This window comes from Temnothorax nylanderi, unplaced genomic scaffold (assembly GCF_030848795.1).
Source record: "Temnothorax nylanderi isolate EJ_2023f unplaced genomic scaffold, tnyl_v1.0 TNYL_tig0002_pilon, whole genome shotgun sequence".
NCBI lineage: Eukaryota > Metazoa > Arthropoda > Insecta > Hymenoptera > Formicidae > Temnothorax > Temnothorax nylanderi.
Window position 1 is genome coordinate 2,537,534 of NW_027249064.1, and position 25,942 is coordinate 2,563,475.

General features: G+C 41.9%; 1 protein-coding gene across 3 annotated transcripts in view; it reads left to right on the forward strand.

Moving 5' to 3' along the window:
- The window catches only part of LOC139768941 (uncharacterized), a 92,380-nt gene that overhangs the window by 53,763 nt on the left and 12,675 nt on the right, over positions 1-25,942 (forward strand). The gene's annotated exons all lie outside the window — the stretch shown is intronic.

Consider the following 25,942-nt stretch of genomic DNA (forward strand, 5'->3'; position numbering starts at 1 on the left):
TTCCACTGTGAGATAAGCATCTGAGATAGCAGCCTATAGAGTCGCGAGATACGGCCTGGAGCCGTAAACGCTCTAGACGCCCGCCTTTCACTATCTCGTGAATACGTTACGTCTGCGCACAACACATAGGTCACTGGACCTGTCAACGATCGTCCTCGATCGCTGTTTACGTCAATCCGGCCGTTCCGTTTGAATTAGCAACTTATCCCTTTTACCGCAATAAAAAGAATACAAAAGAGAAAAAGTCTATTGTAGATCTTAAATATCATTTTTCCGATATTTTATAGCGTACGAGATTATAAAGAGATTTTTTTATAGCTCTTTTTGGCGCTTTACAATATCGATAATTTTATACGTGTTATAATTTTATCATATAATCATATAACTGCGAACGGTATATACAGAAAATTTACGCCAATTGATTGTAGATCGTGATATTACTTGCCACTCATTGACAGCTTCGCGATTACTTAAAAAAAATAGAGCTAAAAGGCGATTGTATTCTCGTCGAGGATTTCACGGCTCGATCGGAACATATAATCGCTACGATGATCCTCGGGAACATATTGGATTTCATCGGGAGCGCGGTAACCGTGTACCGATTTCTGGAGTTACTCGGGTGTGTCTGCCCTTTCACGGATAATTTGATCTCGTTGACGATAAAGACGTATAACGTGCGCAAGCCAAGATCCGCGATCAGATATCTCGTGGGATAACGAGCGGGATTGTACGAAGACTAATTGCTAACGCGCCTCATACGCGCGCGGTCTGTACTTGGATGGATTGGGGCTCGTGTACTCGGTACCTCAAATGCGGAAGAGACGCAGACAGGGAAGTTGTTTCGCGCTGATCGAGACACAAGGTCGAAATCATTTCTCGACTCCTTTCTATGAACCGATCAACACGTTTTCCGGCAATCTCAAGTGAAAGGGAAGATCGGGAAAGGCTGCCGCGCCGTAATACGAACGCGTTATGTCATCGATGTCGCAAATCGTGATTATTTATCAAGGAACATGTGTCAAATTTATTATGAACGTGTAAATTCTTGGAAAATTTTGGACTTAAAAAGACTTTTTATGCTTGTCGAAGTTCCATTTGCTTCCAAAAACATGCCCCAGGAAATTTGATCGTTCGATCCTTCGAAGAATCTCCGAAAGAGCTCGGGTTGGATAAACGACTTGAGGCGTGCACTTCCTTGGAAAGGCAATTAAAACTCGAAAACCTTCACGACGCGGCACGTAGGACCAGTCGTAAAAAAATATCCGTCCTGGCATACCGCTGTTGGATAAGCTATTTTATGCGAGGAAATAAAATCGCCGATTTCCAGCAAGTTTCCCTGAGCCAGGAAATTTAAATCTCCTGTAAAACGGGTACGCGTCTTTAGTGCCGACCATAAAAGTTTAGGACGGAAATGAAACCGCGTAAGGGGTAGACATGTCCAAGTTGATCCCAGATGCGTTTTTTCGATACAGACACACGATACGGATTACATATATAATAAAATAAAATGTGTAGAGTAACAATCGAATTACGAAGTGGAACAATATATATTTTATAAAAGCTAACATTTCTAAGAAACCCTTAACAGAAAAATCATTATACTTGTAAGAACTATTTTCATTACTGTCGAAATTCGTTAACGTTGACATAGTGACACGAGGGTGCGCATTAAGAGAAAAAAGGGGGCAAAATATTTTTCTTCCAAATGCATTCGACGACAAGCTGCACAATGATCGCCACAATGGCGAACTTTTAACACGGTAACAACAATGATGTCGTACAAGCATAATCCACGGGGTTTCCGCCGTATCTCGCCTCGATCTCGATCCCGTCGTCGGACATCTACAACCCACAGATCATCCCAGATAGACCTGTGATCCTCGCCAGCTGCACCGAAAGTCGAACAACTTGTATTTTACGCCAAAGAAGAGGTTCGCAAATCTCCGCAAAATTCAAATTCGTAACGTTTCAAAGTAACGTCTCGTCTTTTTTCACACTTTTTAAATGATATCGAGGACGCTATCGACTTATAGTATCCCAAAATGGCAAACACAAAATACTTGGGAGTCACGTACACGCTCGAGGCACATTACGCGAGATTTAAGCTCGTCCACAGCATCGAAGAACCGAACAATGCCTGGCCACTTTAAGAGAGGGCTTCTGAACATACATTTTATTCCAGGAGCGTAACAAGCACGAGAGCTTCGCCGTGGCCATGTTTCACGTTCTCGAATTCGGCATTCCGATCCGCTTGCGAGTTCATGTTAGCGCGAAACAAAAACGACACGAAGGTTCTTCGCGGAATTTGAATCCGGCCAACTACGCTATGAGCGCGGTAGAACGACTTATATGGGGAAAGAAAGGTGAAACAAGGGGTACGATATGCAAACAAACGTTTCAATTATTCAGGTTGAAGTTCGGTGCATGGGTAAAACTTCCTTTGTTATCGCGGGAATATCTGAGGAGAAAACCGTCGAAAGGAGAAGTCTTCGAGATTCGCAAACAGATTAAAAAGGCGGCGCTTCGTGGCTCTAGCAAATTGAATGGCTCGTCCGTGAGCATCGGCCGTACCCATCTCTCGTCCGTAGATCAAATATCTCCGGGAAAGTAAAGATCGGAAATCTTCAATGAGCGAGAGCTGGCGCGAGTAACGCGAAAAGTCGATCGGCGTCGAGATGGAGATACGCAGGTGAGTTTCGGACTGCCCCACCTCGGATTCTAACGGGGATCTTCCGTAAGCTGTTTAGTATTCCGCTGCTGATGGCTACCTATCGGTCGCCATCTCGGTAAAATATTGCACTTTCGCTGACGGCTCAATCCGGTCAGAAATTATGGCCGTCTCATGGCCGTCCGAGCAACGCTACGCGTTGTTAGCGTAATTAATGAATGGCGTCTTCGTCACGTTTACGCTGCAAAGTGGACGTTCGCATGCGATACGGCACGTTGAAATATTACTTATACGAGGAATAAGGGCATAAATTGCGAGATTGTCAGATGTGTGCGTGTTTCGTCAGATCGTTAGTCTTTGTGGGAGTTTGCTGTACGTAATTACGTGACATTTCTCAAACATCACTTTTTGAACAGGATCACCATTACGCAACGACCACGAATATTGTATAATAACAACCAAAAAGAAAGAACCAACATATCGGGTACAAGAAACGCCAATTTGGCAATAATTAGCGAGATGGAAAGCGCGCGCTATGCGCGTCATAAAATCGAACGGGGTGCGAAAGGCGAGGCAGATTTATAAAGTGGGTTACGCACACGAAAACAAGTCGACACGGAGCCCCGTCGTAAAAATTTACGACGAGGAACAATCTCGGAAGGTGGTTCGTTAAGCGATTACCGCGCGATTTACGAATGCGCCAGGATAAAACCGAACGCGGAACCGCACTAAGTATCGTATTAATTCAGAGTTAAATCCCGATAATCCGAGCAACGGGTTTCGCTGTAGTGTCGCGGTTTCGCCGACTAATGCACGGATTATCAAGTACTCGCCGAAAATTATGAGACATTCTTAATAATCGCAGAAACCAGCCGTGTCCCGATTGACCCATTTCGATCTCGGCATCCGCCATTAATTTAGCGGAATTATCGGTTCTCTGACAAAGTTTGCTTTCATTTTTATGCCGTCTTTGCTATATGGCCGCCATATACCAAAAATATTTAATGTATGTGCTCCATAAAAAACGGATGAATATTATTACATTAGCGATTGGAGAGATTACAGTGAAAGCTTTTTAATGTATGAAAACCTTTACATTGCTTTTAAATCCTAAGAATAAACGAATATCGCGATTCGCGACGAAGAGCTCGTTATTTTGTCCGAGACGTAAAATTGATCCGTCCGATCCTAAAATCCAGCTGGATAAGAATGTTTCCGAAATAACCATTTAAATATTAGACTGAGAGAGAAATATGACAGTGTATTACCCCCATTTTCGAATGCCGATCGTGAGGCTTCCGGCTGCTGGTCGCATCACGGACACCTCGGTTCCTGCAATCGGCACCTTGCGGCGCCGCTTTTAGCGCCTTTAAAAGATCGAATGTATGACATTAGCGGGATGGAGAACTGCACTGAAGGAATAAGGGGCCTCGTGTCCGGTCACCTTGACCGCGAGTAATTTATGCTAATCGGCAGCCGGAAAGTACCGGTGCCCCTATGAATTTGGCACCGATCGGCTGGTCGTCCTGCGCGATGATGATTGTTAGATCTGGTTTCGAACCCTCGACAATAATGGCGGAATAATCACACGTCAGGTGCCGGATGGAACGGCGCACGGTCCTAGCGCCCGCGCCCCCGTGAACAATAACTTTCCAAATTATATATTCGCACAAATTATAAAACTATACAAAATTATTAAATCATTAAATTATTAACCAAAAAAATCTTAAATGATCAATATAAAATAAGAATTCTTAAAACAGAATTATCGTGGGATATCCTGCTGTAGTACAAAATAAAAATTCATGTGCAACACAAAGATGTACGCGTGTATGCATTTATTACTAAACAGCTATTATCTTATTGAATATGCAATACACGCTGCATTACTGATAGAAATTACATGGGAATATCGTGCTGTAAAACACCAGCAGACATCGATAATTGGATCTAAGGCCCGATAGAATATTACGATCTGTGGAAATTGATTCTGATAGAGAGTAGCGTAGGCTAGCGGCGCGCGGTCTGAATTTACCCCGAGCAAAGTATGGTAAATGGACCCAAAGTTACTGGGCTTGCTTCGCTGAAAGGGAGCAAAAAACGGAGCACTGTATGAAATTCATAATGGATGGCGGCCCCTTTTAAGCGGGCCCCGTCCGCTATCTTCTCTGCGTAGTACGTAGGTCTGCCGAATATGAAAGTGGAATCTATTACGCGAGTAGCCTCCGAGGGACCCCTCCGCGGGTCCCATTAAGCAAATTTGAAATTACGCTTGCAAATTTCGAAATGCAAATCGTCGGCTGGTGGGGGTCGCGTCTACGCTTTTTGCGACTATAAATTTCCGCTTTAATTGGATCGGATTATTGTAATTCTGGCCCGGGTTATTTATGGGGCCTTTCAGTTTCAGGCCTTATAAACTCGCTCCGACTCGCCCGCTATTCTCAATTCTGTCTCTCCGCGCGCGGCACTTAGTACCTCCATCTCTTCCACGGCCGCTCGAAACTAAAGGTTGAATCGGTTATTAAATTACGGCTGAGCTTCGTGTCGGCTTCTGTCGGCAGATGAGCAAGGAGCGAGCTGCTTCTTATGCACGCCAAAGACGGGCATTGTTGGTGACCAATTTATGAAAGATGCCGCAAGAGTACTCGAGTACCACGACTTCACGCGTCTCCACGGTTCACGCTCGATTTTCGATGCTGACAAGTCTATTACACACGCGAAAACTCGAAACGATCATTCGATCGCTGTCTAGACTCGGTCCAATCGATACAAACTTTGAAAATCCGTTTCATATATACACAATATATTTAATGCACACCGATGACTGCTTAACCCGCTGCAAAAAATGTGCCGCTATAAAAGGCGTACATATGCCGTGCGCGCGAAAGCGGTGAATAGCCGATGAGTATTCTGCATGACTAAACACCGAACAAAATACGCGGAACCCTTTTACAAGCCATCAATCAATAAGTAACAAAATGTAAGTATCGTCGAGCGTATCTTGGGCCGCGGCTGCTTGCGTATTTTTTTTTTTTTTCGCCGTCGACTCTGTTATCCGACGCGCCTCGCGGCTTCCCATGCTGACTTGCAGCAACAGATCCGGGGCCCCGACCTTCGCGAAAGGTAAAAAGATAAAGAGAAAAAGCGCGCGCGAGGCGAGAAAATTTTAATGGCGCCTCCGCCAACCGTTTAGAACACCCTGCCAGAAGACCCTGTTGAGCTTGACTCTAGTCTGGCACAGCCCCTGGCCGTTTAGAACAATAAACGTCAACAGACCCGGTTGCGCCCTCCTTACACCTTTTTTTCCAGCGAGTCATTTTGATTTCGGTTGCACGCGGCCGGCATCTGCGCGGAGACACAAAGATCTCGCGCGATCCCCTTTTAGCAGGTAGGCATTAAAATGCGCCGAGACTATTAGCGCACGGTGATATTTCAGTTTCGGTTGAATCGCGCTAATGGCGGCTGCCGAAAAAGGGTTACTTTGACGGGATATTAAAATTCATGAAAATTATGCACGACTGAAACTGCTACGTCGGCATGCCATGTGTCGATTTTTATGTTGCGCCCTATAAAAATTAAAATTCATGATGCTGTTCGTTAGAAAGAGGCTACACTATATTTTCTACTGCTACGCAGGTATCCCGCTACGTTTAGATTTTTAGATTCCAAAATAGAGACTAACACTTTGCCGCGTAACGACGGTTTCTTCGATAAAATGTATTAATGAAAGAAGAGTTATTTTGAAGATAGTCGGAGGACCAGACATCGTAATTTCGCTGTGAAGACAAAGAGATATTCAATTTCTTAATAGACAAGGAAATTGGAAAAGATTTTTAGCGCTTGTGATTTATTTATAAATGCGTTCACGATTTAATTAAGCAAATAAATGATATGTCGAGAAGTGCTCGAGGTCATTTGACTCGGCTTGACTCGTCTCGCCTCGTGCTACGCTAAAAACGGAAAGTAGACGGAGCAGCGAACGATAAGCAGTTACATAAGAATGCGTCCACCGAATGCATTTCCTCGCGTCTACTGCATCGTACTTATTCCGCTGGCGTTTTACACGGGTCGGTGCATCGATTAACCCGCATTACGGAGAGCTCATTGCTAGTCATGCACGCTGCATCGACAAGTCACGAGCACAATGTGTAACGCGCCAGCCCGAGGAAGAGAAAGACTTTAGCATATCTACCGGATATCACGCACAATCAATTCTCACAATTACACTTCATACATTTGCAGTACATTTGCAGTTTCGATAACCTTTTTTATGCAATGTCCCAAAATTTCAATAATGTGACACAGTTGTTTGGCACAATTTTCGAGAAATTTTGAATTATTAGTGATACCATTACATTTTCAATCTGCTAATTCCAAGAATCAATCGTCTGGTATCTTAAATCTAAGCTCGTCAAAAAGATCGAAAAATTATAGCCTGAAAATCCCCAGGATTCGAAAGCGTCTCGACGCAACGGGTAGACAGTATTAATGCTGTTTGTGCCCGCTCGGCTCGTTGCACGATGCATGCGATCGTAGACACGTGTGTCCACCTGTTATGACTCAGCTGATCTTAGGTACCTCCTCAAGCCAAGTACACGGCATTCTCGATGGAGCTCGTAGGTGATCGTGGGATATTCAGGTCAATAGCCTCGCCGTGATCCGATCGTGGCGCGAAGTGTGTCGGGCCCGTCAATACGCGGGCGAAGGATCACAGATTTATCGCTCGCATCGATCATCGCCGGACAGCATCGCGTATCGCCCATTACGAGACGAATAAAAACCGTGTTAGATGTGCAAATCAAGTTTCTCGCGTATGCTGTTTTTATTCAGATTTTTGCACGGACCCAGTAAGATCGTAAAACGTATTGCTTTCACGTATCGCTAGAGAAACAAATTGTATCCAACTAGATCGAATTATCAGATCAGCCATGCAAATTTCATCGTGCCGTCATTAACATGTACAGAACATTTCATATTTCTTTTTTTCTTCAGGGAGTAATTCATATGTCCAGTTACTGTTTTAAAAAGTATCTTCTCTGCGAAAGGTTAAGAGCACGATTCGCATACGATTTCGAAAGTAGGACTCACCGCGATCCTGCTCGTTCTCCTCTTTTTGTCTTGTGAGATAAAACAGTTCCCCCAGGACACTATACGAATCCGACAAAGGACCGGCCCGAAAATGTTGAAACCTTAATTTATATGCGATTTCGCGGTCGTCCACATTCTCACAAGACTCCGGGGACCTTCTATAGCACGGCGTACAGGGAATTGATTTCGATGCAGCTATTTCGCGACTACTCTAGAAGACCGGACCGCCTTTCTTTCGAAATGCTGCCGTTGTACATCGTCTCCGATGCTAATAGAAAACGATTTCTGGATTATTTCGCTACGTCGCGATGGGAGGAGAAAGAAGAGGTACGATAAAGGGAGATACGCCAACGGTAGCCACCCGGGTTGAAGGCGAAATACCGGGAAGGCAGATGCCGTCCTCTATGTGTCTCGTATCCAGAATTTACATTCGGTCGGACCTGCTAGCTAGGCCTAATCTAATACCGCGAGTCGACAGAGTATTTTATGGCAGTATTTATACCGGGGACAGTAGGGTACTAGTTTATATAACAAGTCACGGCAATACCACATGTATCCTTAGCTGGAGAACCACCAGCGACCCTGACCTGCTAGTCGCGGCGATCTTAAATCACACGACGATCCAGTCTATAATTTTCTCCTTACAACTCGTAGCGGGCTTTTAGAGGCGCTGAAAATATCGCAATATCGAACGCCATATGTGTAGAGTTAAAATATTTAAAAAACTACTTTCTATTCTCCAGTCATTGTTGATGAAATATTTTAATATATCTCGATAGCGTCAGGAGAAAAATTCCAAAGGAGATCCGGCAGTAATACCGTTTCTTAACGTTTGTTATTTCTTCCAACGATCTCATCATGACTCGTTATACTCGTGACGAGTCACTTTGTCGGCGCACAATTATTAGTTATGAGTGTCTCTCTCTCTCTCTCTCTCTCTCTCTCTCTCTCTCTCTCTCTCTCTCTCTCTCTCTCTCTCTCTCTCTCTCTCTCTCTCTCTCTCTCTCTCTCTCTCTCTCTCTCTCTCTCTCTCTCTTTCTCTCTCTTTTCAATCCTCTAATGATTATATTTTTCATAGGTCACGTAAGTCAGGTTAAATGAATCGCTAAATCGTCTCAATATTGTGACTTGCCAGAATAAGGTTGGATTTGCATAAGAGCTCGTTAGATGCCACGGATGGTGACCCGTCTAATGCCGGAATATTGTTATTCAAATAACCGCTATAGGTACGACGACCGTAGGTTTGATAATCCACGATGATATATCGTATATTAATGACAAACTGAATACTATATGCAGATCGGATTATAGATATAGACGGGGCGTTAAATACCTACCCCACCGTACAAAATTAATAGAGGGCCCTATCATATGCCTGATCGATCAATCGCATTGATCTATCGCGTGTGAAACGCATCGATCGAACGGCACAGATAAAACACTTGAATTCACGAAGAATAGAATCAAGTTCCGTCGAATGACTTCTTTTCATCGCGTAAGAGGATCGGTCAAAGTTAAGCCCCACTAAGGTGAGCTTAACTCGCACCCGATGCCATTGTAATTTAATACGTAGTGCTCTGTATTCCATTGTGACATATTGTATCATGACATATCGTATTGCTATTATCTAATACATTCTTATAACGTTTTCAATAATTAACGAATTATTTAGGATAATAAATATCAAAGAAACGGCGGATTGCGAAAAAGCAATCTCTATCCGATCGCGCTCTAACAAAATCATAAGTATAAAGCCAGATTCAGACGAAGCAATCAAATCTGAACAAACACCACGCGAACAACTTGGTTCACAATCAGTGGACAACGGTGACATCATTCGCACTCATTGGAGTAAATTTTTAATTCGTAATTTGTTTACGCTCATTTGCTTAATCTGGATCCAGCTTAATCACATTAACAATCAGAGATAAATGAGGAACATTTAAAATTAAAACATAATTATTAATTGTTATAGTAATTTCTTCACAAAATTCTTCCGCAGCTTGCTCCGCCTTAGCCGTTAGATACGAGTAAAAGTAATAATACATGCACACGGTCCGTACCTATAAGTACACAGAAACGAGCCAATATGCGATTCATGGGGTACATGTTATATATACGTACGGGCGCCCCATAAAACCACATCATACGCGCGTTTACGAGAGCCGAGCCGAATTTGAGTATGTAAATCGCAACGACGCTTTTACGACGCGCCAGCTACGGGCTCAGGCTTCGAGAATCGAAAGGGTGACACCGTAAAAATCTCCATGTCACGGCACACGTGTCGCAAGAGGGGTGTTTCCTTCGCCCCCCCCCTTCTCTCATGGCAAGAGAGCTCCTCTCAGCATCCGTTTTTCAGTCGCTGATATGTTGCCTCACCTGCCGGCAACTTTTTTTTTACCGAGACTTTGCCGTTCAAACGATCGGCGGATTCGTTTAATTGGACACCTAATGCTTGAATTAGGGGCGCCTGTTTCTGCAGCGTGCATATTTTACGAATCGCTTTTTACGAGCGGTCACGCCCACCGAGCTACGCACATACCTGTTGACACGATACTTTTCCCGGTTTGTTTTTCAATACGATATCGATCTTTGTGAGGCTATTCTCGACATATTTCTAAACGCAGCATATAGTTTTGTTATTACAGAATGTGGAATAAACTCGTAAATGTTTTATCTACTCTTCATCATAAGCTTTCGCGTGTCATTTTAGATCTTCACCTAAAGATTTGTAACTATATTTAATTTAAAAAATAAAAATTTAATTATTACCTAATGCAGATATATAATAATGCATCAATTTGTTATGTATACTAATTTGAAGACTCCTATGAGGTCTTTAAATCGGTTTTGGTAGAATGGCAATTTACGGACAGGTGTGTCAGACGGTTAGCTGCATTACAGGTGCACTTTCGAATTTAACTAATCACGTTTCCTTGAAACACGTTCTAAAAATTCCTTCACACACGATAATAATCGTTACGTAATCTTTTGTTAAACGTCCTCTTTTTCCTGATTCCCAAATGTATGGAAACTTGTGTAACGAATACCTCAACGAAACTTCCTATTAAAGAGCATAATTATTGGAATTATCGATAGTGGCCCTCCTCGTGGAATGATCCCAGATTTTCACGGAACAACCGTGAGTTTAACGATAATTTTAGGTTTGTAGGGACAAGGCGCCCACGAAGGGATTCCTATTAGCGCCGCTAATGAGGCATCGATCCGCACTCATTTTCATAATACCATGTAAAAGTTTATATTACAAATAGGTGTTCCGGGAATTCTCGAAAATCATGTGTGGCACGCATCGCGTTTATCCCGAGTCGCTGCCTCGATCATCGACGATCGTTTCCACCTCCGCTCCGATAAAACCACGAGCTTTCGTTTATCTGGTCCAGTTTGTTGCCTCGCGACGCGATACCGCCACGAAAACGATATTCTGGACCGCACAAATCGCGTAATTTACTGTTCCGACAGTGAAATTACGGCGCAGTTTACATATAAGTTTCAAGATAAAAAGATAAAAAGATATTCGGTATTATGTAAGTTTGGTCCTGTGATACCGAAATCGATACATTACATATTTTATAAATAACGATTTTTGCTATAATTAAAGCAATTGAAATTATCATAAATTCGACAAGAGCTTATTTTATTTTAATTCTTAACCAAATGTTATTCATTTCTTTGTTAATCGAGGTAGCGATTGTATCCCAAACGCATTTAGTAAGGAGTCGTTCATTGAACATCAAAGACTAGTCACAGTTCTTCGATTTTAACGCAATAAATCTTGAATATAATACAAATGTCAAGTTGATCGCTATAATACACCTTTGGACATTGATTTATACAGCTGTAATTATTATACTTAAAGCAAAAGTATCAATTAACTTGCTGCGCCCACACAGTGCATCCCTCGTGTTATTGTCGGCTTATAATCATGCCGCTCATTCAAAGATTTCGGATAACACCGTAGCTGGGGAGTTCTCGAAAATACCGTAAAACGTATTACACTGTTTGGGACACTAGTCTGAAAGTCGAATGGGAGGTGCACAAACTGCGTAATTGCACGAGATTACAGGTCAGAAGGACCTCCTTCGTGGAGAGTCACGACGTTTTCTCTGTCAGTTAAGATACCTTTCCCTTCGGTGCACCATAATTACCGCAAGGTGCAAACTTGGAAAATCTTTCTCCATTTTTCAGTAATTCCAGGTTGCATAACAGTACCGTCCATTAAAAACAGCTTTTTCTTTCTAGTCATTTCATTTAATTTACACCGAAAAAACAATTATAATCATATCCTGCGACTAAACGATTTAGACTGCTTCATGAAATTGTAAAAATTAAGATAGAAAATATGTGATAAATATAGAGTAATAATAAATTTGTAAGAAAAAAATTGTAGAAGTTGCTGTACCTTTGAATATTTCTTTGTCAAGGAAATCATTAAAGTGACGAGAGATTATAGAAACACGTCGATTCAACGATGAATATCTTCAGGGTTCGAAGCATTGTCCGGCATATTGATATGGTCCTCTCTTTTCTAAACTCCGAAGACGAGGCGTACCTGTACATCCGCTGATCATCAATGATATTTTTGGCGCCTATAGGCGACTGCATCGCCAATGGATGGTTGCAACAGAAAAAAGATTCCTCAATGAGGAAGCAACAATCTAGGAATAATGGAAGAGTGGTGCAGGATTTTAGTTCCTTTAATGATATTCCATCTCATACCGACATGATACTCGACTATATGCTTATTTCATTCATAAATCGTTTGTGATAAGAATATAGCGCAAGTTTTTAATGGATATCTAATTTTATTTGATTTTTCGAGGAATAAGTGCAATTAGACATATGACTAAAATTGATTTTATTCGCTAATTTTCGTAGAAAATTTGGGCTTCATTTAAGGTTGCTTCATTAGTTTTTAATTCGTCCGAAAGAAATTATCTCTGTGAAAGAGAGAGACCTCCGGGAACAAGTTCCGAAAAATGGCACGAGATCGTCACGTGATGACTATAATTTCAAATTAGTCCCCGGCAATTACTCGTTTTAATGCGACATGATTATATTTTGAATAGGCCAAATCAGATTCCCTGACGAGCCCCTACGAAAACGCTAGTAGGAAAAGAGGTTACTATCGTCGGAGAATTTCGAGCAGACAGCTGCCATTTACGATGGCGTCTCTAGGACGACTTTCGGAAACGTCCGCAACGACCGTCGGAGAAGCCCTCGGGACCGTTCTAGGGACTTCTTTTCCCACCCTGTAATTTCCGCGTTCCGTGTAAGGGGATATTTTCGGAAATTGCATATTTTGGATAACCATCCTGCAGGCGTCGCCTCGTGGTATAGGAATTACTCCCGATGGCTTTTTAAACCGTTAAATTAACGAAACCTCGGCGCCCCTTTTGCCATCCGAGACCGTCGTTTTCACCAAAGGACAAGAAGTTTCTGACGTGGGTGAAACGTGTGTGCACACTGCGATAATACATCGGGGTGCAAAGTCCAATTTAAAAAGCTGTCGAGGATAGATTTTGCTGCAAAGGTTTTTGGCCTCTTTTAATCTATAATTTTACACTAACATCTTTTTAGCAATTTCACATCGTGGAAATTACTGAAATTCTCAGGTTTTAGTTAAAATTGCGATAAATAATTTACAATTATTAATTATAGACGCAAACATGAAAAGGTATCGATTTGTTCGACTTTTTAATTGCTACGCAATCCTATGAAACATTACAGAACAGATTCCTTTTAAAGCGAGATATGCCTCTTTAAAAACATCGCAAAGAACTTTTATGAATAACATATGCCGGCGCGTAAAGTTTTGCACGAAATTCGGCCACATGATTAATGTGTTTCGTGTAGGAAATGACCTGCTTTCTTGCCTCCTCCGCCCATCGTCCTACGTCCTACGAGTCGAAACTGCAGGTCGAAATACGAACCAAATGCTGCAAAGAAACGCTCTTTGTGATGACCATAACATCTGCGCGTAAAATCGTTTCATTAATCGAATATCCGATTTCTATCAGCGTATCTGTTGAACTTTGCCATATACATATATCCAAAATTGAAATCGTACGTATACAAATTATATTTATGCAAAAATTTCACATTCGACGCAAAATTACCGGAAATAGTTAGACATAGTCAAAACTTCTTAATGAATTTGTACATGCTTAGATGTACGAGACACATATAGACACGTTTCACCATTAATATTCTTTCGACAGTCTACCTTTTTGACATTCACGGCATTTCTTTCCTGCGCTATCGCTCAACGAAGACCTATGTCACCTCGCATTAAAACAACGTGTCCGAAACTATTGAACCTGTCCGGAATCTCATGTTTCCATTGTTTGATTCGTTCTCAACAGAATCTCTGGAATTTATCGCTGACAACCATCCGACAGTGGTTGCCTCCTTGCAGTTCTATCCAAAAATATTAGATTACACTGATTATATAGCCTTTGACGCGTACCGATCCGCAGTCGCCAGATTTTCATGGCAAAATATCTACCTCGAATTTGATACCTAAACAATGTTATCCTTATATTAGAAAAGTTCCTTATTATTTAAAACAAATATTAATCAAGTTTTTTTACAAAAATATCATTTACATTTAAATATATTTAAAAAGAATATTATTAAAAATTGCTTAAAATAAAATCAGAATTTTCGCGATTGAACGTTTTTTCAAAATTTATTACCGGATTGGGATACTTCACCGATTTAATGAAATAAATAACGCGTTGCGTGAAATGTTTCGTCACGAGATTTACGAAGCGACGTATACGCAATTTACTGTCACAAACGCGATGTATTACGCGCCTTTACGAGTCGCGCTGGCGCCTCCCCGAGTTCCGGGTCCCGACGACACCGATTTCGATTGGAGTCACGAGGGCGAGGCTTTCCTGTTTCCGTGATTCACGGCCGTGATGTGTGACGGTCGTTTCCTGGCGCCTGCGGGGTATCCCGCACGCCAGGACGTCCAGGAGTCATAGGAGATACTGTCGCGACATGTGTCGTCGTTATGATCGTACGACGACATTCGTATTCAAACGGACTCATATCGCCCGTTCATTAATAAATTGTTTATCGCATGCTCAACCGGCGCGACGTCAATGAAATAACCGATGTTTCAGGAAGTCGTGTCTTAACGGCTACCGTGTGTACCTGATGCGATTCGTAATTGACTTTAACGAAGGTAAACCATTGTATCTTGTCCATTATGGCTATCGGATATTACAAGAGAAATAAATTTTTCGTGACAAAAGAAATTGCTGCAACTTGAAAAGATGACGGCAAAAAGGAATGACTTTGTTTCAACTTTTAACGACACAGGATAAAATAAATGTTTGTGTCTGTATGTGTATGCATCGCGGTATTCGCAGCATCGCAGTTTTCGAAATAGGGCGCGGCCGCGTTTTATCCAGCGATTTATCCGCGGTAAAGAGTGAGAGGCGGAAGGTGCAGCGGAGAAAGGCGTAAAAAGGGCCTGTGTCGGGATGGCATGGGGCGGAAAGGAGCGCCCGCGGGTGCGGGTGTCATTGTTGATATACAACGCGGTAAGTGCGCGATAAGTAGACCCCATAAATTCAGTCAATCAGACGAGCCGCCTCGCGCCGCGGCGCGGCGGCCCTTTCCCTTCACGCACGTGGCAGCGGCGTTACTTGTGTGCGAGCGGCGCGATGCACAGGTCGGTCAACATTACGTGCACGTCGTGTGCACATCGTGAGCACGCACGCACGCACGCACGCACGCACGCACGCACGCACGCACTCCCACGCGAAAACCTGAATCCAACGTCAGGATTGTTTATCCGCGAACGTCGAACGCATTCCGGCCGTTTCAGAATTTTGCCATGCAGAAAAATCTCTCGGTAAATGTACAGAAACGTTATGCGATCGCGTATAAGAAACGCGGCGCGGGTGGTCGATGAAATTTACGGTATTATAGAAATCGAGAAAGAAATTCGAACGCTGGATTTCTGTCTGGCTCCGAATTGGAGCAAGAATGAATAAACGTCGGAAAAAACTTCAGTATGTCGAATATTTGAATACTTAACGTATACTGAAAGCGAATTTATAATGGAAACGTGTGCGATATCCACGTAATGTACGTTCGAAACTCAATACGCAATATCAATTATATTGTAGAAAGTACACCAACGTAATGTCGCAATTTATGTGATAAATGTACCTCGCGAGATTTGGTACTCGAAATAAGTGCTACATTCGTGCTCGTGAGTGCGCTCGACCGATTACTCAACAACGTTAATCCTGTCAGCACATTAGTAATTCTTAACTTACGTGACCTCACCGCGGTATCTCCTCTCATTAATTGCAATTAAGTAAATCCCGACGCGCCCCGCTACGCCGAGCCATTATATCGAGTTCCTTGCGGCGATGCACTTTCCCCGTTGCATTTTTAGTCAGTGCGCGAGCATCGCACATTGATAATAAAATGTACGTAATATTATTATATTCGAGTCTTAATTGCAAATGAATAAAAAAACAATTCACAGATAAGTTGTGAAGATATAACATTACAAAGTAATAATCAAAATTTTTGTAGCATAATATGGTTGCAATTAAAGCACACGTCTAATAAGTATATGGAGATATAAATTGGAATATTTTAAGCTTGCTATAAATCTGTGATATATACATATAAATTATTTTCCTAAACGTTTATATACGAATTTTATAATCGTGTATCACATAATTTTTATTAATCAGGATCATAAATCGTCGAAAACGACGAAGACTGCCAAGGTGCCGAGAAATTTGCATTTCCCGTCCGGAATTCGTTTGTACATCGCCAGGTGCACGAAAGTTCGTGTTTTGTTAAGGTTTGTGTTTGTTCTTCCTGTGATGCATCGTGCCGGATTATTCACCGCGGTTAGCCTAAGCTGTATCGAAAACATCTATCCGCGATAATGTCCGGATGAGGTTTCTTTGCGGTCTTGAAAAAATATTTACAACCATCTCTCTCGTGACCACAAAGAGGAGCCCGACGAACACGTTTACTCGCACGCGCAGGTCCCGGAAGTTTTTCTTCAATAAATGATCGCAAATAAAAATCAATATATCAAAGCGGTCCGGCGAATCGATTTAATAAACGAAATAAACGGGACGGTTGCGGATCACGAAAAGCTTCGTACATGCTAATTACACGCTCGAGGGCTCAAAAAAACGCTCGTTCGCGCCTATATACGTGCTCCGTCAATGACAGTGAAAAAGGGGTGCTTAACTGCAAGTTAAAACGCACTCGATCAGGATTTAAACATTCGATGCTTTGCGAAGCGAAGCCTCGGAGCGTCCCGAAAATAAATGCTGCACACGTCCGTTACGGTTTAAGATAATAAAATGCATGTAACTGTGCAAAATAAGTTTGATTAAACTACATGAACCTCCACAAGCGGCCGATAACTCAATAATAACTTTTACGACAGTGATCTTTAATCCTTCTTTATTATAACATAATATACCGTTAATCTGCGAGACTTTTCTCGTTGCATTATACTAACATGAATAGTCTCGCAGAGAGATAAACTATAATATATATATTATATTATAATAAAACGTTGAGTCAATAATATATGAGCCTGTTTCAGATGGTATCTACTTAAAAATAGTGGATCAAATTTTGTACGACGCTTTCGGATTTACCGTTAACGAGAGCCGCGATTTTTACACGGCTATATCGGTCCCTCGCATGTGGTATCGCGTGTCCTGATGGTCCTTCGCCGCGTATGTCGAAGTTGCGTGCAACGCGCGGTAATCTACGGGCCATTAGCCACAATCCCATATACATACGAGCGGCACACGCGATACGCATTCTCGATATCGAGTATCCATGGGGGAGAACCGGAGCGACCGGGACATACGAGACACTTCCTCGTACAACGATGAGCCGCTTCTTTTCATCGTTGCCTCCTTCGTGCATCTCGACGTCATCGCGTCATGCGGCGCGGGTCCTTCTCTCTTTTTCACAGGACCATCACGGGGGGTAAAGGAGATGCGGTCAGTATGCTGCGTATAACAGCTGTGACACTCACGTCAATGTGATCCACGTGCAAGTGCAGCGAACAAAAACGAGATCGCCAAGAGGATGTCCCTTTTAAGGCGAGAAAGCAACGCTGTGATTAAGTCGTTGCGCGTTCCTGCATCGCGAGTAGGTTCTTTATTTTTTGTAAGAATTATTCGACTTCTTTAATGACAACACAAAATTGTATTATCACGTAATATTTCAATATTATCATCGTTATCACCGAATTCTGCATATTAGTAACAAGATCTAATTCTCTTATTACATAGAAATAGTTTTTTTCCTTTTATCTTCTTCCTCTCTTCTGTATCTTCTGTATCCTCCAAGCGCGAAATAACCAGAGGAGGGCGTCTCTTCAAAATTTCCAGACTTCTCTTTTGTTCAGCTTGTTAGCAACGGTCTAGTATAGACGTCCGTGCTTGTATCAGCGCTGATATTTCGCGCCTTATCCGGCAGCAAGATTCCGACACCACCCTCGGTTGTCCCTCTCGGCGAAAATACATAAATTAACGCACTTACGTGGCGCCCGCGGGCCCCCGTTGTTGCCCCGCTACACCTGCGTTTCGGGGCGCTGAGCGCTGACAATTACCCGGCAATCGATGTATCGCCCCGGGGTGGAAGCTCAGCGCCGAAAACAGCCACGAAAACGAGAGACGGCGAGTCGATGTGGGGGGAAAGGGAGGGCACCGACGTATATATGGCAAATTGCAGGTAATTGCCGGCCATTTGTTTGCAAGAGCATACAGTGTTCTCCAGGCTGCTCCGACCTCCGCCAATCCTCATCGCGAGCATCCACAGGAAGCGGCAAGAGGGGGCATTCGCTCTCTCCCTTCGCTCTCTCCCCCAAAATTGCGTGCTTCCTCGCGTAAGGTTGTTCAGATAGCAGCGAGGAAATCACATTAGGTACCCGCATTGCGACAATATAATCCTCCGACGAACGGTACTTTGATTCAGAATAAGAACGAGTAAAGTCTATTTGCATCTAATTGATACTTAAATTGATTGATATTTGAATACTCGGATACTGAGATATTCGGATCGAACAATTTTATACTTTTGCAATTATTTTAACTGAAAACTATCGCGTATATCGCTGCCTCAAAAAATGTTTCTGCGCCCATGCAGCTCACCCCCTACCACTCTTTTCGGCATCATCCCCTCGTCTAGTCTGCTCTCCATACGCCCACGAAATTATACAGCACGTCATTCTCCCGCGTGCTCTAAAACTTCGAAGGCGAAAGTCGTGAATATATCCGCCGCGCTCTCGGCGGCTTCGGGAACTCTTTACAACGGAAGAGCCGGCTCTCGTACGCGCACGAGCGATCGGGGAATTACTCGCGATTAGCCCCGCGGATACTGCACCGAATATACCAAGGCAGGGTTTTTAAGGGGGACGGTTTCGAGACGGAGAAAGTAGCATGGAGAAAAATTTTCGTCCAACCGTAAATTGCGTTCGTGGACTTGCATCATGATTAAAATAATTACACGAATGTATATGTACGAGTACAAATACAGAGCTTGGCCGATACACGATAAAAATCATTGTAACTTTTTACGAAAGGCCCGCCCGTCGCAGGTTTAAATTGTATAGGTTTCGTACCTGCGGCAGTGAACATTTAAATCTCGTATAATTATTAGTTGTCAGAATGCAAAAATGTACGGGAATCCAGTTGTTTTTATAACACAAAAGTATGAATCTCTTTGGAATTTCTCAACCTTTGTCGAGATTGACGAGGGCCTGAGTGCCTCGTCGAGACCTTTTTACATCTCGTAGCGGCGTCTTTTATCGGCAATATAGAGATGTAAATGTATTCGATAAGAATGGAAGAAATCGAAACAGAATTGCATATCGAAGATCACGGCCGTGGTAAGTTTTCAGTTCTTATCCGAAGCAAAAGCGACAGAAACGAATCGGCCGTGACTTTATTATCGTCGCGTGGGTGAAGCTGGCCGTTCCGATGACCATCGTGGTGCACGCGGACATTACAACTGTGGTAACAAATATAAAAGAGTGTTAAAAAATCATAATGAGTTGTAAAACTTCGATTTAGGTATTTACCGAAGAAATGCTATATCGAAAGAAAAATTTATATTCAATATAAAAAGAACTAAAAGAAGTAATAAAAACATTTCCAAAAATAGAGAACATTATTGAAATGGTGCATCTCTTACGTATTTACGATATGTTAACAAAATTATATAACAGATGTTAATCTCACGTTGAATATATTGAAAGGATAAGTCCATGGCTTATTATAAATGTCATTTCAGCCGACTTACGAAGAACGTAATCTGGCACCGCGCATTTATTCTCGCGAAATATCGTCGGATATAAAAGCGGAGTGAGATTGGACGATAATACCTCCGACGAGAAACAAAGTATAAAACTTACGGCGCGTTTTCGTTCTGTAAATTCGCGACAGTGTGTACGCGCGCGCGCGCACGCGCACGCACGCACGCACGCAAAACGAAACCCTTCCCTGGGCCTGGCAGTCGGGACGATTTACAAAGCTGGACGCGTGTCTTTTCGGCGTGGAAGAAGCCGACCGACCCGCGTGTGGATTTGGTCGCAGCCCATTGAGCCGACTGGAACGCCGGTGCCCACGCAACGGGCATCCATCAAGGGCCCAAACGGCAAAGGACTTTGTCGAGTAATGGCGACTCTACAAAAAGTCCGAAGGCGTGGACGAGATGGAAGAACGGGGACGTGAAGAGGGAGTTGAGGGGGAGAGAGATGAACGGGCCCTGAGACCATTCTTAAGGGCCTCATAAAACCAGCAAAGTGCCACGCCGCCACCCACGTGCCTCCTTGGAGAAGCGAGAAAATACGTCCGAGGTGCAGCGAGACGAGGCAGCTGGTATATCGAACGCACCACTTTTTTCGCCTCTTTAATTTCACCACACCGAGTGGGATTTTTGCACGCGCATCTCACCGCGCTCGGTGACGGATCTCTTGATTATTCCGAAATAATAATCTCAAATTGCGCGATCATACGTAGCTAACAATGCAGACAAACTGTATTTTTTTGCAGCGCAGCATTGATTATAATGCCTGTCGTATGAAGAAATAAAAGCAATTTGCTAATTTCATTATCTAAATCATTAAAATTATAAAGATAATTATCAAGGCAACAAATACGATGCATTTGCATATCGGAAAAATTTTTACTCCGTATATATGATAGTATTTAAAAATAAAAATCTATTTTTCCACGTTTTTGTGGGCCGTCTCAAGAAGTACATTCTATAGCGAGTTCGTCTGAAGAGCCACCTCTCCTAACCGAGTGATCCTCGAGGATTCTGCAAAAGAGCACCGAGGCGAGTCAAATCTTAGCAAAATGATGAATGAATTGAGCCCCTACAAAGTCAGCGAAGACCTTTAGGTTTTACTCATTGGTGTTGCACTGTTGAATTCCATTCGCAGTCCATTCATGATATTCCTAGGAACCTTGAATGAACTTGGTGCTCCTTGCAGCCTCAAGAGTTAAGTGCGAGCAAAGAAAGAAGAACATCGAAGCAGGACGATTGGATACGCGCAGATGGCTAGTTTCTTTAAACATTTGCTGTACAACAAAGGAATGTTAATAAAACATGCGAGTTGAATAAATCGACTGATAATAAGAACATTTTTCGTTTGTTCTTTAAAGACTGGTAGAATCTATTCAAGATAAAACATACACAAAATATTTGTTTTATTTAGTAAAAAAATAAATGAATTTTTGTAACTAAATTACTAAATTACTATATAATTTTTAACTAAATGAGCCATTTAATTACATTTATATGTATCAATAATAGTGTTAAAAATATTATAGTTATTTATTATTATTATCGTATATGCAATAAGAATAAAAAGGAATATTCGGAGTCCCTTTTGGGCAGTTTTCTGCTTCGCACGTCTTGGTCTTCTCAATTTCCCAATAGTTCTTTCAAAGGATGCCAACGGAAAAAGCAATAACCTACGCTCTTTTTCCGAAAAGCCGCAAAATACGCGAAGCTGATGCTTGGTCAATAAATCGAACAATTACTTAGCCAATAATAGATGAGGAAGGCGATTCATTCGAAGTCGCTTCCTCTCGGTCACCAGCCTATTGGTTGCAGTGAGAACGCGTAACAAAGTGCCTGCAGATGGACCATCTGTCATAAATGAACTTCGAGCATCAATGAACTTGAAAACCGAGGGCACGACTTATTTTGAATGACTTTCATTGAGTCCTTTTAGCCTATTCGCGAGAAAGAGGCTCCCAACTTATATCTATTCCGTATATAATTTTATTAAATATAATTTAATAAAAGATGTTTTATGTTTTCCTTCGTATAAAATTCTTGATTGACTTAATATGATTGTTATCTGTTATTTAACATATTTTTATAACATTATCTATTTTCGTATCTATACACAAGAATGCAATTTGTGTATAACGTTTCTTATTAAAATTTTTTAATATAGATTGATATGCTTTGAAATATGGTAGATTTAGTAAAATTGACTTAACAAATAATGAAATTAGATTTTAGCAATAAATATCGTGTAAATACCTGCAATGTATCGATTAGCTTTTACAATAAAAGGTATACACAGAATGTTGACTTATCTGAATGTACTGAAGAACCACTGTCGTCGAAAGGTGCAAGAGTGAAAAGTGAAAAGGTATAATGTCACCCCGAACGGTGACCAATTGGAAAACGTGACAATAGGAGGGTCCGGAACGCCTTCCAGACTCCAGCCGAAATTCGAGTGCACTCAACTTCGAGTTTTCCGACAATACGCCGGCAATATGTCCCTGCTGAAATTGTCGTTTATTGGCGACACGATAGAATGGGAGAGCGATCACGCGATGTAAACGTTCGGAAAATGATTTTTATGCGGCTTTGATCTTCCGATTCTCACCGGTCTTTGTAATCTGTAGTCTTCGTTGTAAATATATATGCAACGAGTCTTTGGCATAATCAATTTAACATCTGATCTTCGTAAACGGAATCGACATAATCGCACGCACATCCATTCACTCGCATAATAGATGATAGCCTTTGTCTACGCCGACTTCCATGGAAAACAAACGCTGCGGCTATAAGAAGGTGAAAAAAAAAAAGTATTTTTCCTTGTAAGATGCTCCCCTAGCCGAGATGTTTGGCATATTTGTCACATTCGAGTAATTCCACGGTTGTGTGTGCACCTGCCGCGGCATGAGAAAAGCAAGAGGACACCGTAAGGATTCATGGTTAGCACAGAGGATAGGTAGCTCGGCGCGCGCTTGTTCTTGTTTGTTTGTTTCGGGTCCATATCTCTGGGCCTAATCGGCTGTGGACCAAAAAACTCGCCGAATCTCATTGGAATTTTTGGGGCAGAAGTGAATCTAGATAAAAATCGGTCCCCGGCTCGTGCACGTAGAAACAGTTTGAGTGAGGATTGATGTTGACAGATGGACGCCTCGATACAATCGTGAGAAACACTTTTGAACTTTCGACAGCCATCGATTACGATAAGTTCTTTGAATCACGCTTTATACGATAATTTTTAAATCTCACACATATTGTATTTCATATTTTGGTCAAAATGTGCCGATCACTTTGATCGCATTAAGACATCTAAAGGAATTCATCATTATAAAGTGCGAATGAAATAATATCTACAAATAGCTCTCGAGAAAGGAAACTTAAAAGAACTTGAGTGCTTCACCGTGCGAGGATCCGGAGTAATCGTTTCTCAAACACTTAGAAATGGTTTTTTGACATGAAATCGCACTACTTGCATCCTCCTTGGCGGAATTCGCCACATCGCCATTTAAGTACGTCGCCCTAACAGCTCTTGACGTGTCCAGAGGTAAAATAATTGCCGCGTGATGAATGTGCGCAGACTGTGCACGAGAATTCCAACTGCCTCTCACACTCCCCGAACTTCATCAGTACATTAAACTTGTTATGGTTTTATTGTCGTAAACACCCTGCGAAATTCCAGCACCAAGATTCGAGTTCTCTTACCAAGATTACGAAATTAAGCTTTAATGTTACATAAATTCTTTCGGCGTTTTATCAGATAATACTGTGCTACATACATGTTATATGATAAATGCAAAATATATAGTCCAAGTAGGAATTTTCTATACCGAAGAGTTTTATGTGATTATAGTGTTATGTGAAGTTCCTATATCGACGATGTGGAATCACTTAGTATTGTAAAACCTAAATCCTTGACAACAAGCGAAGCAAATAATTCGAAATTCTCTGACCGAGATGTCCGTGAAGATATACACCTCGGTCCCACCGCGCTGTATATTTGGCGAACCAATAAATGCATTTGCAGTCGCATTGTGCGATAACATGAGGCGCATACGTGATGTGGCAGAGCGCAAACGAAAAAACAACATGTGATTTAACGCGAGAGAGGAATCGATATCGGGAGCGGAGAAAGTTTCGTATATGTATATATAATACGGTACAGCTTGCATTGCATCCAGCAAAAGATCATATTACATGAAACGTGATAAATACATATGTAGCAGTCCCTGAAAATCACGCATTAATTTCGAATTAACTTCAAATATTTGCACGTTCAGTGAAATATTACGTGCAATCAGTAAAGTATAACATACGTAATATACCATTTATATTAAGAAGAATTTATCGAATTCTGACAAATACGTATAAATAACATACTTGAAATTATTCTCGAGAAATGAGAATATGTTTTTCTGACAGTAAAGAATCTTTTGAGATCTTAGATGCCTTGGACTCTCTTAGCTCTGTTAATTCTCTTAGTTCGGTCTAACGCTTCTCATAATATTTGCTCGTTGCCGAAGATGGATGATGTCGTGGGATTGTTTTAAGACTACGGAAACACTGAGCGTTGAAGCAGAGAAAACCGTGACGCGTCGTGATGAAGAATGATGACAGAGACGGTCGTGCGTGGATCTTCTGCCGCTTTTTTACGTATCTCTCATTCTCATGCAACATCTCACAAAATAATCGTCTCTCGCAAAATATATTCAGGATAAATTTTTAAAAATAAGATGCTATAATTATATTATCATTTTGACAACTCTAGAATAATTACATTGATACGAAAGAATTATGAACGGTTCGTGAAATACTTTTGTGCTTCATATTTCAAAGCACTGTCGACGGATAAGAATACTAACACGGATCGCCATTCTATCGGTCTTCTGCAAACAGAAATTCGCCGATCACCGGACACAGAGCGTTTCCGATGCTTTCCGAAAGCGTTGAAGCATACAAAACGAATTCGACAAGACGGCGGGGCTCGATTCGGCTGTTCACGGACGGTGGGTTTTTAATGACTTGTACAAATGAAGTTTCGATAAAAAGGAAGACGGTCGGAGTCGGCTATCGCGGAGCAAACGGCAGCCACTTATCGCGGACATGATGAAGAGAGTGCAGGGTGGGCGCGGACCGAAATGCAACATCGTCTCCGTCTAGACTCCATTTCACGGTATAACGCCGCGTTCTGCCTCGGTAAGATAAAAGCCGCCAACTGGCTAACGAGACGGCATTGTTTATTTTCCCATTTAGACCATCGCGCCGTATAACCAGTCTTTATTGATACGGAGCAGATGCAAGTTATAATAACGGCTCTGATGTGGGCACGGCTCGATCATGTACAAATGCATGAAAAGTATTCTAACCAAAATGTATACGATCTCATTAATACCACCAAAGTTAACTATAAATGACATTACGTATGCATAACAAGAATACAGTGCATATAAATGTAAAGATGCTCTTCAGTTAAATTGCTTTCTAATATCTAAGGAATGTAAGAAATGTATTTAAAAGCATTTCCGCACGTAAATGTGTCTGCACAAGTGAAATTGTAAAACTATTGTTTTGTAAAAGTATCCATATTTTTAACATTATAAGTTAGAAGTTAAGTCGAGTTCTTTGTTAACTTATTCATTACCTTTATCAAAGGACTTTTAAAATTTTATTTCAAACAAATCAAAAGTAAAGTAAAAAGCTTTAGAGAGCCACAAAGGAATAAGGAATAAAGTATTTTGTAAAAAGTACGGTAGTCCATTGCGGTGACGTACATTCACGAGAGCTGCGACGTCTTCATAGACTTGAATCGACTCTTCCGACGAATCGTTTCCACGCACGAAAAAGCCACGA